The 14,352-nt window shown below is 56.4% G+C and overlaps 1 protein-coding gene across 46 annotated transcripts in view; it reads left to right on the top strand.

Annotated features, from left to right (window-relative positions):
- Positions 1-14,352, top strand: part of LOC101704262 (uncharacterized) — a 223,358-nt gene that overhangs the window by 83,730 nt on the left and 125,276 nt on the right. The gene's annotated exons all lie outside the window — the stretch shown is intronic.

Raw genomic sequence — 14,352 nt, 5'->3', positions numbered from 1 at the left:
GCAAAGCAAGCAAAAGACCTTAGCAGCTTCTTTCTGCACCTTTTATATTCTACCTAGGCTACTGGGATTAGGATGGTCCCAAACCAATCAGTGGACTGATTTAGTAATCACCCACCCTTAATCCTAGCATTGCACCATGGATCAGCCACACACCCTAGATCCAGCCACCTCTGAAAAGCCCAACCCATGACCGAGTGAGGCTTTGAGGGGACAGCTAGACACAGCCATAATAGGCTGCCTGGACTCTACTGCCTTCTGAGGCCTCCTGTGTACCTGACATGAAGACACAGAGAGAGGGGGCAGAGTACATGCTGCCCCCATCCTGGGGGACCAGGCGTCCTAGTGGGGGGAACACAGTGTGATGTGCTCTCTCTTCCAGGGAGAGAGGGAGGAAGGAACCCCAAAGACCAGCAGACTAGAGGAGGCCCCAGGGCCCTGTGGGGGACCAGCTAACAGCGGAGAAGAGAGAGGAGGCTTCCAGCAGCAAATGGCAAAAGTGCCATCTCAGGAGAATTCACGCAGTCCCAGAGGCTGCTGCAGAGCCATCCCTTCAGGTGCAGAGGGAGGCGAGATGCTGCTGCGCCTGCCCAGGGGTGCTCTGCCCAGAGCCTGACGGCCACAGCACCCGCAGTCACAGTGTCAGGCAGGACAGACTTCATTCATAGTGTTTACATACTTGCCATGCAATTCATAGACACAAAGATAAAATTATCATTCTTTCATTTCTTCTTTCAAGATGAAGGCTCTCTGAGGAGAGCCAGGACAAGTGACACAGGTCACTCAAGGTCAAGACCAAGTGGGAAGCAAGCATCAGGAATCCAGGAAGCAGGTGTCAGCCGTTTGCTTTCCAAGAAAGACCCCACACACAGGCACACACGCACCCACACTCCGGGCACCCACGGGCCCCACTCACTCTCAGTATGTGGGTTTTATTGTATGTGGCCTCACTGCCGGTTGTGTTTTTCCTAGGGAGACATAAGTCTTCATCTGCCTTGTGTCTTCCATCCCTGCCACCCAGTCCCGGCCCCAGCGCTGGTCCTCTCCTGTGTGCGCAGCCCCATCCCCGCGGTGGCTCCGGGGATTCCCTTACCGTGTGGCAAGACCCCTCTAGCATCCCCAGCTGTGCTGCCAGGTGCGTGGAAGGCAGGGTGACAGGTGTAGGTGCCGTCCGGGAGCCCAGGAAGGATTCCTGGCTTCACACAGCTCAGGCCCACCCCCTGCCTTTCCTCTGGGAGCAGCCGGGCATTCTGGGAGGCCCCAGAGGAACTCGTGTGCCCTCAGAGCTGTGGGAAACGTCACCCAGCAGCTCCCCACTTTGAGCTTTGTCACCGATGCAGACAAGCACCCGCCCATGCATGGGCTGTCCTCTTGTACTCTGAGAAGGTCATTTCCCACCCTGTCTCATTCGGTCCGAGTCCTGTCTCACTTTCATCTCAGCCTGGCTCCGTCTCGGGTAGTGGTTAGGTCCGTGGAGTGGGGGAGTGGTGGAAACTGCCCAAGGACAGAGGCAGATGACTGTCAGAGCTGAGAGCTGCCTCTGCCCGGCACCATAATGGTGATCCAGTGCTCCATGCTACTGAGCACAGCGCACTTAATGCCCAGAGGCCATTCTGAATGGTGTTTGGGGGAAACAGAGTCAGGTAAATGCCAGAGCAGTGAGGCCTGTGGGTTGGGCTGTCCAGTGGTGCAGTGTTCTGGCCTGGACCTGCTCAGGTGGAGACCAGGAGGCAGCTGGGGCCTCCAAAGGTGACCCTGGGCTGTGTGTGCACCGTCGTCCCTCCTGGCAGGCTCCTGTCGGCATAGGTGTGTGGTGTGCTGTCCGGAGGAGGGCATCACCCGTGCCTCCTGTCTCAGGCCTGCCCTCAGCAGGCCCAGAGCAAGAAGGCCCCAAGGCTTGGGTGGGACCTGGGCAGGGGAGACTGAGCCAGGAGCCCTGTTCCCTCCAGGGGCACTGGGGGTGGGTGGGGGGAGAAGGCCGCCAGAGCCTGAGTGCAGAGGTGGCCGACAGATCCCTGTCGTACCCCCAGGGTGTGCATCTCTGCCTTGTGTAATCAGCTGTCACCTCAGCGTTTCCCTGCATCAGGCTTCCCAAGTACAGACTGAACATTAAACAAACAGTGACTGCTTTATAAATATTTAACTCCCACTGTTTGGGAACTGCTTGGGGCAGGAGACAAATAAGAGTTCCTGGCTGTCTGCTGCCTTGCTCCTCTGCTGTGGCGTTGTATGGTGAGCAGTGAGCAGCAGAGCTTTGGGGCCAGGAGCAGCTCGGCTTCTTCCCCCACCCCTCCTTCTTTCTGGTACTAGGGATTAAACCAAGAGCCTTTGCCTTGAGCTACATCCCCAGGCCATTTTTATTTTTTATTTTTGAGACAAGGTCTTGCTGAGTTGCCTAGGCTGGTCTCAAATGTGTGATCCTCCTGCCTCAGCCTCCCAGAGTGTTGGGATTATATTTTCAAGGTTCCCAAGTGGCATCTGTGGGTAGCCCCTTATTCCTCTCTGTGTTGGCCAGGAACTCATCATGTGGACACTTAGGGATGTGGGAACCTGGCTGAGAGACATCAAGATATGGCTGGCCCGGTATCATTTCATTTGGGCAACACTCGACTCCAGCGAAGAGCCTCTGCCACGTGGGGAAGGCCAGGAAGGTCATCTTGGGAGCCTGTGGTGGATGTTAAGCATGCTTAGCAGACAAACCAGCAACATGTGTTAGCACTAACCACTCCAGGCTCTGTGATAGGCCCACCTGCTAGCCAGCTCATCAGTGACATGCAGGGTAGCATCTTGTGCAACGAATGATCCTCCACTGCTCTCTGAGCTTTAGACTGTTTTGGGTGAGAGAATAGCTTTGTGTTCCAGCTGTTCCTTTTTTTTTTTGGTACCAGGGATCGAACTCTGGACTTTGTGCTTTTGAGGCAGGTACCAGAACCACCGAGCTAAATCCCGGGCCCTTGCTGTTCCTTTTGATTTCAGACCACATCCTCCAGTACCGGAGCTCTGTCAGGCTCTTCTCAGGCTGTGCTTGTCCGGTCCTGGGCCTTCCTCCACATGCAGGTGCCCCAGGCACTCACCAAGGGCTGTTGCAGCGTGGGGAGCTCTTGAGCTTGGGCAGGCAGAGAGAGCAGGAAAGGTGAGAAGCCGGGTTATGGTGATGCACTGTAGCAGGCACTGCTGAGAGTCCACCCGGGCCCCTCTGCCGGACCAGCACACTTGTCCCCAGCTGCCCACAGTGCCCAGTTCCCTCCTCTCGGAGGTGAGCCTCACTTGCTCACCACTGCCCAGCCATGGCTGACTCGGGACAAAAAGCCACCTCCTTGCTTCAGACCGTGGGGACTGAGCTGCCCACCATGCTCCATGTCCCCCGGGGTCGGGCAGATGCTCCCTTGCACTCCCGTGACACTTCCGGACCTGTCCCTGCACTGCCCGCCTGGGATGCTTGCTGCCAGCCAGGCCGCCCCTGTTGCCCTCTGACAGCTCTCCTGCTTGCTTCTGCCCTTCTTGTCCTGGAGAACCTGAGCTTCCCAGGCCGGCCTGTCGCAGGCTTTGTTTTGTTGGCTTTGATTTGCAGTCTTCTGTCCTGGTGCGCTTGTCCACCTGCCTGGCCCCCCTCTCGAGCAGCCTTTCCTGTGCGCCTGTGACACTGGCCTCTGCAGAAAGCAGGAAGGTCTGGGGACGGCTGCACGGGAGGCTCTGGTCTTGGTACCAAACCAGCATGGCTCGGACTCTCAGCAGCCAGGAACTGACTCGTGATGACTCCTTCCCTGACGTCTGCTTGGAAACCTGGAGTTTCCGAGCATTCTCATCGCTGCTCTGAGCATCAGAAATGACCTGGTGATGTGTGCAGTGCCCAGCACGTTTGCTGTGGAGCCCCGAGCCAGGAGAGACCTGCACTCCCGGGCCTTTGGCTCGTCAGCAGCTTGCTGTCCTGCGTCTTGGCCCCTTTCTGATCTCAATGCTTGTGCTCAGACCGTGCTTTCCTCCTGGGTTGCTCTTCCTTTACTCCTGGACCCGTCGAAGGCCCCTCGAAGGCGGTGCTCGCATGCCACTCCCTGTGGTGCAGGGTCTGTGTGAGCTGTCCTCCTGCCCTGCTGACCTCGGGACATGCGTGTGGGGAGGTGGAGCTCTGCAGCCAGACAGCTGAACACTGGAGCCTGGGCCGCATCTCACTAGCGACTCAGCTTCCCCGGGTGTCACTGGTGAGCCCTGCAGACCCCCAGACCCCATGCACAGGCAGGTGCTTCTGCGGCAGCAGTTTCACTCCACGCGGCATCTGCTGAGCGAGCAAGCCAGCAGTCTGAAGACCAAGCAAACAAAACAAGCACAGGAATTAAGAAGCCCAGGGTATGTGCAGGAACACCTGCCTGAGGGCTGATGCTCTTCAGAGACGTTGGATACTGGTGAGGGCGCTGTCCACCTGGCTGCCTGGTCAGGGACAGGCCGGCTCTCATACTCCCTGCCAGCAGATTCTCTGCCCGCCCAGACCTCAGTCAGGCTCTGAACCTTCTCCAAGGCCCATCTCCACAGTTGCTGGGAAACAGTTTCAGAAAGAACCTTACCGGGTCAGCTTGACAAAGATCCTCCCCCATATCTATCCCCTGCCCCAGGATCTATCACAGCCCCCCCCCCCCCCCGTCTGGTCAGGTCCCCATCATTTACCACCTACTGGGCCAGTGGTGCAGGAATCCGCTGGACCCCCGGCCTGCTCCGCTCCCTGCTTGTCCTTGCCCCTGGCATGCTATGTTTGGAGCTGAGTCCGTCCCCTGCTGGCTGCAGAGCCCCGTACTGTGGCCCCTACACCTCCCGGGGGCCTGATCAAGTCTCCTTTACCGTATTTTCACCAGTGCCCCGGGCGCTTTTCGCTTCAGTGCTGCCTCCATGTCCTCTTGCCAGAGCTCGGGCTCCACAGGCTGAGTGGAGGGGCACAGAAAGGACTGTCTCACCTCTGAGTGCAGGACCTCAGCCAGACCTGAGGTTCCGTCACAGCAGAGGAGTTCGCTACTAACCACCCTTCTCCCACTCTGCTGCCCGCAGGGCACCTCAGGCGAGAGGGCGAGGACCACTCAGTCTGGACCTGTCCCGCCTCTGCCCGACTTTGGCCGGCCTCCCGCGCCCTCTGAAGGGACGCGGTGGCCATGGAGAGGGGCCGAGAATGAGCCTGCATCTGAGGCAGCCCTCCAAGCACAGCAGGGCCGGGCTGACCTTTAAATAGATGGGCTCCAGGCCACTCAGTTCCTGGAAGTTGGAAGAAAGTCGGCCTTTCAAGGGATGGGACTGCAGCCTCCGGACAGATGCCTGTGTTTGCAAGGCCATAATTTACTGCTGCTTTTGCTCTTCTTGAGATGTGGCCATGCAGCCGGTGGGAGCCAGCATGCCAGGGTTAGGAGGGAAAATCCTCAAGTATTTTAATAGACCCCTACTTAGAAGCAAGACAAACACATGCATTGCATTTTGCGACAGGCAGTGGTGGGGGCAAAGGAGAAGCCAGGCATCACATGAAAGACCTTTTTAGGCTGAACTATGAGGCTTTTCTTTCTTTCTTTGTACTTGTAAGCAGAGCTGGCATGAGCGGATGATGCCAGGACCCGCTCAGCTGTGTAGAAACTGTAGTCGCTCTGCAGAGTCCTCACCCTGACTTAGACGGCTCACCTTCCCCAGGGAAGGAAATCTTGGCCGGACTTTGCTTTGCAGTTCTGCAAAAGAAAAAAGTTCATAAAGATGCACAGCATGAATCTAGTTGTGAGGAAACAGCAGGCAGATTGGAATCAAGGGCCATGCTTTAGAGTAGCTGCCCTGTAATCCCCGGAAGTGTGAAGGGAAATGGAGGAGCAGTTCCGGATGGAGGGAGCCCAGAGAGATGCGCCAAGGGGTGCAGTGCGGGGCTGGAGAGCAGTGCGAGCTCAGTGGGATGTGCGGGTGAGGTCAGCTGTGTATCAGGGTGTCCCCCACCTTCCTGTGGAGTAGGGTCCCCAGAGGCTTGTCCCGGCTCCTGGAAGTCCACGCGGAAGTTCTCCGGCACAATGAGGCATCGGGCCCCACAGCCTCTACAGTTTATCAGTGTTTCACAAAAATAAACCAAGGAAAAATCAACCAGCCTTTGGTGGCGACGTGGGGAGACTGGAGGGTAAGTAAAGCAAACCTGGGTTTGAATTCTGACCCCTTGAACTAAACTTGGGTTGACTGGGGCCAGAGAACTCAACCTATCTATGTATGCCTTGGTTTCCTCTTTTTGCAAAATAAAGGGTGTGTGTGTGTGTGTGTGTGTGTGTGTGTGTGTGTGTGTGAGAGAGAGAGAGAGAGAGAGAGAGAGAGAGAGAGACAGAGAGACAGAGAGACAGAGAGACAGAGACAGAGAGAGAGGAAAGGAGTTAAGCCCATAGTGGGTTGCTGGGCATGGTTGTCGGGCTCTAGTAGGGCACCTGAAGTTCGAGATTAGGGGTACTCAGCAGGGGTTTCCTGTTGTGTCATCCCCGCTGTGCTATGCCCCAGTACAGCCTGGGCAGATGTGTGGACCACACAGAGGACCCGATCCTGGGCGGCGTGGTCTCTGCCCTCATCACAGCACCCTGGGCTATGACCACCAGGATGATCGCGGGGAGTTTTAGTGTTTTGTTAAATGTAGCTGATACCTTCCTGTGTCTCCTGCAAGAGCTTCGTGTTTATTCCGCATTTGTCTCCTGTGATAGCTGCTTCCTGGGTGGATCCTTGTCCATTTCTTTTCCAGGGTGTCTGGGGGTGTGGCTGCTCTGTTCCTCCCGTGCGTGGCCCCTGGACCTTGCATCTTGCTGATGGTTTTGGTGCTTGTCTTGGAGCTGGGTGCCCAGTGTCCCTCTGGTGGCCCCGTGGCATGTGTGTGAGCACGGTATGTGAATGACTCAGTTCTTCCTCAGTGACCCTGGGAGTCAGGAGCCTGGGCAGCATGGGCACCCATCTGATGGGAGCCCTCAGGGAAGCTGATTCTCGCATCACACCAGGCAGAGCTCCTGTCCCATCACCCTAACCAGGCCATGGTTTCTGCGGGCTGGCGGTGCTCATCAGTGTTTTTGCCAATGGCCAAATACGGCCATGGCCAGAGTGGCAGTGGGTGCTGTTGTGTATGGCCTGTGCTGGTCCTCAGACAATGCCACTTCCTCGCCTGGCCCTGTGTGACTGTGTAACACGGGTGACTCACTTCCTCTGGGAGACCTGGCAGGGCCACTCTGCCCTGTTTCCTGCTGCTGATTCCCACGAACACCTTGGAGGACTGGCTTTGGGCAGTGGCCCGGCTGGGGGTGTGCGGGCAGTGGTGTGCATTCTCAGTCCCTTGTCCAGGCAAGTGCCAGGCATGGGACCTGCTCCCTGTGTGTGGGGGCCCAGCAGGTGGGTCTGAGGCACAGGCCCTCGTGCTTCCGCCTCTCCCCCGTTCCTGAGGGCTGTGTGCCGCGCTCAGAGCTGCTACAGGCTCTGCCTCCTTCCTGGCTGGCTGTGCACTGGCAGAAGGATGCTGAGGGCCTTCACTTGGGACTCTCGTAAACAGGGAGTCAGTAGGGTAGGGGTCTGCGGACCATTTTGTGCTGCTAGAAGAGAATACCAGACAGAGATGGAGCAATGTATAAGGAACAAGGATTGATTTCTTACAATTCCTGAGGCTGGGAGGTCGAAGGTTGGGAGGCTGCACTTGAGCAGAGCCTTCTCACTGTGTTATAACATGGCAGAGGTTATTACACGTGAGCCAGAGAGCGGAGGGAGCCAGCTCGCTTTTCAGGAGACCCATGCATGATGCTGAGCTTACTCCCAGGGTAGCAGCAGCTTATCTCTGGGGGAGCAGAGCCCCCACGGCCCAGTCATCTCTTAAAGGTCTTGCCTCTCAGTGCTGCTGCATTGGGATTAAATTTCCAGCGTGTGAACTTTGGAGGACACAGTCAAAGCCCAGCTGGGAGCATGCAGGAATTGCTGTTGTGTTTCTTCTTTCTGTCCTCCCTGCAGAGGCAGGTGAACACTAAAGGAATCGGACCGCTTTCCTGCTCTTTCAGTACCCACTGAGGCCCTTACGCCTTTGCTGGTGCAGGCCTCCTGTGCTCACATCCCCGACTCCAGGTCAGAACAGCTGTTGGTGAGCACAGTGCCCGGTGAGGGCCAAGCTCCAGCTTTGCCATGCACACCCAGGTTACCCGCTCCCATTGCCAGTTGGGTGAAAATAGCATGTATGCATTGCTGCTCAGTAAGTGCATGTGGATATTCACATGTCCACTGTCTCCATGCACGAGTGCACACACATGCACACATACATGTCCACATGCTCACAGCGCATGTGGGTATTCTGCTACATTAGGTACATTTAATTTCTTCTGTGTATGGAACAGAATGGGTTGTCCGTGATTAGGGATTTCTGTACAACAATTTGAACCTTAATTAGCCGTTCTTTTGATGGGTGGTTTTTTAAATGCTTCCAGCCACCTTGAAGATTGGTATTATCACCCCCCCTTTATAGGTGGGAACTTACCCATTGGGGAGCTCAGATTCACTAATATTGTTAAAGTGCCTCTCGTGTCGGGCACTGGTACATCCTGGGTTTACCGAGAGAACTCAGTTTTGGTCTCTGCTCCTGCAGGAGAAAGCTGCAAAGCCCTGGGAGAGTTCCTGAGAGACACGTGCTTGGGGAGCAGAGACCCCTGTGACTGACTGCAGCCAGGAGTGGCTGGGGCTGGGCCCTTGCCTGGGCCTGGTGAGGGTGGACCCTAGAGACCCCTGGCAGCTGTCATGCAGGGGAATAGGGCAGCCTGCTGCTGGGCACCTGGTACTGCTCCCAGGCTGGCTGTGGCTTCTGGCGCAGTGTAAGGACTGGGCCTGGGGCCAGCAGAGCTGGATGCGAATCTTGCTTTCAGGGCTTTCTAGACGAGTGGCCATAGGCATTTCTGCTTAGCTTTCCTAAGTCCCAGCTCTTCCTCCATGGAACAGGAATGATTAACAGCATTGGTCGGGGAAGCATTTTACATAGTGCTGGCCCCAGAGCAACTGGAAATTACAGTGGACTTCAGGGATCCGCGTGTTGCTCACAGGCAGCATCGTGGTTGCTGGTGTCAATTTGTAGTCTCTTTTCTCTGGCGTGGACCGTCTGCTAAGTGACAGAGAGTGCATGTCTCATGTTCACAAAAGGGCAGAGAGACCTCACTCTCTGGGAAGGAGTTCTTTCTTCAAATAGAAGTGATTCCATGTTGTTCTCTCTGGGGAGAGAGCATGCACATTCAGTTATGCACCAAAAGTTATTGGCACCATGGGTGTGGCTCAGAGGCAGACTGCATGCTTAGTGTCTGGAAGGCACTGGGTTTCACCCACAGTCATGCCAGAATCATCCCTCACATCACCTACTTGCCCCAGCTTACCCCTCCCCAACTACTAGGGATTATTGAACCCAGGGCCTCTGTACTCAGCTCCATGCAGCCCGCTAAAATTTTTTATTTTAAATTATTTTAAATTGTTTTATCATTTGCAAAGTTGCCCGAGTTGGGCTTAAACTTTGGGATCCTCCTGCCTCAGCCTCCCCAAGTGCTGAGGTTACAGGCAGTGCCACCATGCTCAGCTCTAGCTGTCTGTCTTAGCAAAGGGCAGTTAACAAGAGAGCTTCTTCATGTCGCCATGAAGCCACATCTGGTGGTGGAGCTGATATTTGCCAGACTTTGTTCTCTGGGTCCAGGGTCTGCAGTAAGGGGTGAAGGAAAGGTGGGGAAGCTGCTAAATTCCCTATGGTCGTTTGCCATCGGTTTCCTTGAACTCTTGGAGCTGAGGTGGAGTTGATAATTATGGATATTGCTCATGCATGCTCCTCTTTGGTTGGTTCTGGACGGGGTTGGAGAGTTTTGTTATGCACTCTAGTATCGAGCCAAGCCCTTGTAAGTTTTCTCTTATGCCTTTGTCCCCTTGGAAGAAGAAAAGAGTATTACCTAGGTGCTGCCTGGTCCTGCACAGGAGCTGTCACCTTTCTTGTCTGTCTCTTCCGTGGGAGGCTAATGTGGTCTCACATTTAGGGCAGCCAGGTCAGTCTGTCTGCGTGTGTGCGTGTGCGTGTGTGTGTGCGTGCTGTGTCTGTCTTGTGTCCCTGGTGCCCAGTGAGCAGATTCCGTTTCTAGCATCTGCTGGAGTCTACTGTGTACCAAACCCATGAGCAGCACGAGTCTGCACTGAGCAGGTGTTGTCCTGACCCCCGCTGTAGAGCACAAAGTGAGGGCTTTGGAAAGACAAAGTGTTGTCTCAGTCACATAGCTGGCAGATATCGGGGGTGAATATAAATCCCGGGGTCTGGTTCACAGCCCGGGGAAGGCAGCATGCATGGCCGAGGCACAGAGCGCGGGCTTGAGCTGCATGACTGGGGGGCTACTTCATCTTACCCAGAGGGTCACTGTGAACGTGCATCGGGCAGGTCCTCCCTGGGGGGTGTGGAGCAGTGTCCAGGTGCAGTTGGAGGATGTGCCCCAACTGCCCTGATTGTCCTAGTGCAGGTGGATTTGACTGAGATCTGCGTTCCTCACTGGGAGCCTGATGCCTCTGCAGGGTGTCAGTGAGACCATGGGCCCAAGGATGGTCGTCGCATAGGAGTGGCCCAGTGTCTGCCTCCAGCAGCTGGGATCCAAGTGAGGAGGGGGTGCCCCAGAGGCCAGAGTTGGGCACACAGTGCTTTCTCCAAGTGCACCCGAGGCCACAGCTTGTCTTTGGGTGAGGAGCAGCGCATCCTGCCAGCACCATTGTTTTTCTGATCATCTTTCTGAAAAAGGAAGGAGGTGCACTGGGTGTGGCACTGGCCTCTTATAGCCACCTGATGCTAGACTGCCAGTGGATCTACCTGTGCCCTGGCCTTGCAGACATTCCTCCTTCCCACATGAGCATTCGTCCTCAGAGACCAACAGCGGCAGAGGCTCTGCTGAGTCCCTGCAGCTGGAGGGAAGGCTGCATCCTCTCCTGCCTCCAGCAAATGGGCTGCGCACAGGGACCTCCCAGAGGAAGCTCACCCCTCGCTTTGCTGGGAGTGAGCCCTCCTGGGCGATTCCACTTCCACCCCGCAGCGCCCTCCTCCTAGACAGCCTGCATGCCCCTGCTTGGATCCTGTGGGGCTTGGGACAGCGGCATGGCATGTGCTTGTGCTCACGGGCCAGCAGAGCTTTGTACAGGAAAGGATTTGCAGATCAGTGAAGAGCTCTCCTCGACTCCCTGCAGACCGAGTCCCCACCCCACCCGGTCTTGCAACCTGCACCATCCACATGGGAATTATCTTCAGTTATTGGGCTTCTTTGCTGTGGGCACCTGCTTTGCCTCTGCAAGAAAACCGCACCCACTTAGATAGCAGGGGCCAAATCTCCAGTGCAAGTCACAAGATGCTGGGCTGCATTTCCCAATTCAGCCTTGTGAGCCTTGCATCAGGTCATTATCACCCTCAGGGTACAAAGGTCAGCTCAAGGCTCAAAAAAGGAAGGACACTCTAGTCTCCGTGGGATTGAATCATGGGCCCTCTGTCACTTGCAAATCGTGAGTTGCAGAGAATGCATGGGCCCCTCAGTCTTTAGTGTGATGTTCTGGACCATGTCACTTGCTATGGGGCTTTGCTGTGCATTGTGGGGATTAACAGCACCCTGGCCTCTGCCCACGACCTGCCTGGAGCACTCCTGGCCACCCCTCCCTTCACTCCCTGGAGGGGACAGCCCCAAATGACCTGACATTGTGGGGCACTCCCTGATGGCTGGGGTGGAGAGTGCAGGATCCCCTCCACTGGAGGCCGTTGGGTTACAGATCTGACTTTGTCCCCCTACCTGGTAAGGCCAGGGTGGGTCCTTCTGCAGGACCTTTGGCCCGGTGACCGACTGATGGGTAACTCGGCTAAGGAAAAGGAACACAGAATCAATCAAGTGTCTGCACTGAATTTCATGCTGCAACCATAGGCCGAGCATTCTTGTTTCCTGGCTGTGTGACCTTGAGTGTTTTACTCAACATCCTGGACATAAAAGAATCTGCTGTCCTTCGGGACTTGCGTTCGATGAAAGATAAGGAGGTCCTTGGCACTCAGTAAAACGTCGGCAACATGTGTCTGAGTGCAGCGCACAGTGTCTTACCGCAGAGAGGGAGCTGGAAAGTGACAGATAGCCACGCCTTGGGAAGCGGTGTGGGGCAGAGGCTGGTCAGGGCTTGTGTTGTCTTCCTTTGTTGCAAGCCTGGGGCCTTGCCAGCTTTCATGATCTCCTGTGTTGCCTTGTAAAATGGGGACGAAAGCGTACCGACATCTCTGGTCACTGTGCTCAGGATTGGAGGGGCTGTCGGTGTCCTGGCACCTGGGCTGTCGCTGTGGACCTGCCTTGATGTGCGTCTCCCGGCACAGTTGCCCCATGAGTCCACTCTGTAGATTCAGGCATTTGGGGGAAAGTAGGCCCCTAAGAGACACAGAGGCAGCCAGTGAGTCCTCCTGCCACTGCTGAGGAGGAGGACGCCTGCAGCAGCCCAGGCCATGTGGCCGGCAGAATGTCCCCCTGCTAGCAGTCAGCCCGGCCCTTTGAAGTGGTTTTAAAACCAATTTGGTAACTTGATTTGGAAAGTGGTATCGATGACTCTGAGGGTGCAGGCTGCTCATTAGCTGCTGTCTGGGCCTGGCAAATTGGCTTAAGTGCAGTGCAATTGGTTCCTCCCTCCCCGGCTCGTGGCTGAGGGCCAGGTCCTTTGTCAGGAAACCTCTCCTGGGCAGGACACAGGAAGCTTCCGGGAGCCTGGTGCTCCTTCTTCATGCATGAATTGTTTCCCCCCACCCCCCCACGGGGAGCTGTTGCGGTTGTGGGTGCCTGGTATGGCTGTGGGCCTGCACTCTCTCCCTCCCTCTCTCCCTCCCTCCCTCGAGTTGTGAACTCTGCTGGGAGGAACCTCCTCCTGCTTGCTGGGGAATATGGGAATGCCTCCTCCCCTGCTTCTCCAGTTCCCTTTTGATGCCGGTGAGGTCCGTTCTGGACCACCCGCCCCCAGCAGGACTGGGTTCCTGGGCAGCTGTCTCCGAGTTGGTTCCCCTCCAGGTGACCAACGTTACCAGCGCTCTCATCACAGGATGGAGAAGCCAAGCGCCTGGGTCCATTCGCTCCCCCGTCAGCTCAGGGGCTCAGGGAGACATGAGATTTGTGGGCCTCGCTGTACTCCTCCATCCTGAGGGACCAGAGCCACCAGCCTCACGGGTGTTGGGGACGGAGGAGGAAGAGCTCCTGAGGTGCCCCTGTGGAATTGCGGAAGTGTTGGAGTTGGGCAGAGCATAGCGAGGGCCGGGGGCTCGGGCCCCGTGTGCCTTCCAGTCTGCCGGGCCCTGGCCCGGTGTGCATGAAGAATGTGCTTGGCCGTCCTGCTGGCTGTGCCTCACCCAATCCTGTGGGGCCGGTATTATGCCTCAGTGACCCAGTCAATTGCTTGGGTCTAGTATGTCAGACGCAGGCCCAGGTGCCAGGGCCTCACAGCCCGAAGAGCAGAGCGGCTCCGCACCTTGGGTGGGAGGAACTAGGGGTGCAGGGCTCCCGCAGGTGAGGAGCACATTGCCCAGCCTGTGGACATTCCTGGTGGCCTTGTTTGTCCTCACAGCAGAGGATGCGGTGTCCTCCGACTGTCCCGTGTCTGTGAGAAGGGGCCCCTCCAGGAACAGGAGAGGAGAGGGAGCAGGGCGGGCCCTGCCAGTCTAACAGGAGCCTGGAGGTGCGTGCACGTTTGTCATGCGCCTGTTGCCCGCCAGCCCCCGTGTAAGCTTTGCAGACCCCGAGCACGGCGTAGACCTCTCCTCCGCCACATACCTCGAAGCCTTGCCCGAGCAGCCAGTGGGCCCCAGAGCCCGTGCAGGCAGGTGTGGGGCGTGAAAGTTGGGAGAGTGCTTCCTTCACTCTGCAGTAGCCATTGTGGAGCCCACCGTGCCGGACTCCTAGGATCCTGGTAAGTCCCGGCTATTCTCCACCAGCGCTGGTCGGCCTTGGCTTCCTTCCTGTCTGGCACTTTCACTGTGGGTTGCAATTCCTTCCCCAGGTCCCTCCGTGCAGCAGGCTGGCTGTGGTTACATTCTGCTCATTTCTAGAATATTTATTAAGGTACAGAGCTGCGTTCACGCAGTGTCTTTACAAAGCTAAGCCAGAAATCACCTTTTCCTGATGTGGCTCTTGCGGATGACAAAGGGTGACTCATCCCTGAAGGCCTGTCACGTGGCAGGTCCTTAATCACTCTTTTTCTGCTAGCAACTAGTTGGTCTAACTCTCGATTTATGCATGAGGAACAGGAGGCTCAGAGGGGCTAGGCAGCTCTTCTGGAGTCACGAAGGTTCAAAGCCATGAGTGCCTGTGCTCGTACTGTGTAGCACGTTGGGCAGGGATGACACGTGAAGGT

This window comes from Heterocephalus glaber, unplaced genomic scaffold (assembly GCF_053883595.1).
Source record: "Heterocephalus glaber isolate CG9 unplaced genomic scaffold, H.glaber_assembly_v1.0 deba00000281, whole genome shotgun sequence".
In the NCBI taxonomy this organism is placed as follows: domain Eukaryota; kingdom Metazoa; phylum Chordata; class Mammalia; order Rodentia; family Bathyergidae; genus Heterocephalus; species Heterocephalus glaber.
This window is presented reverse-complemented; position numbering and strand designations above follow the sequence as displayed.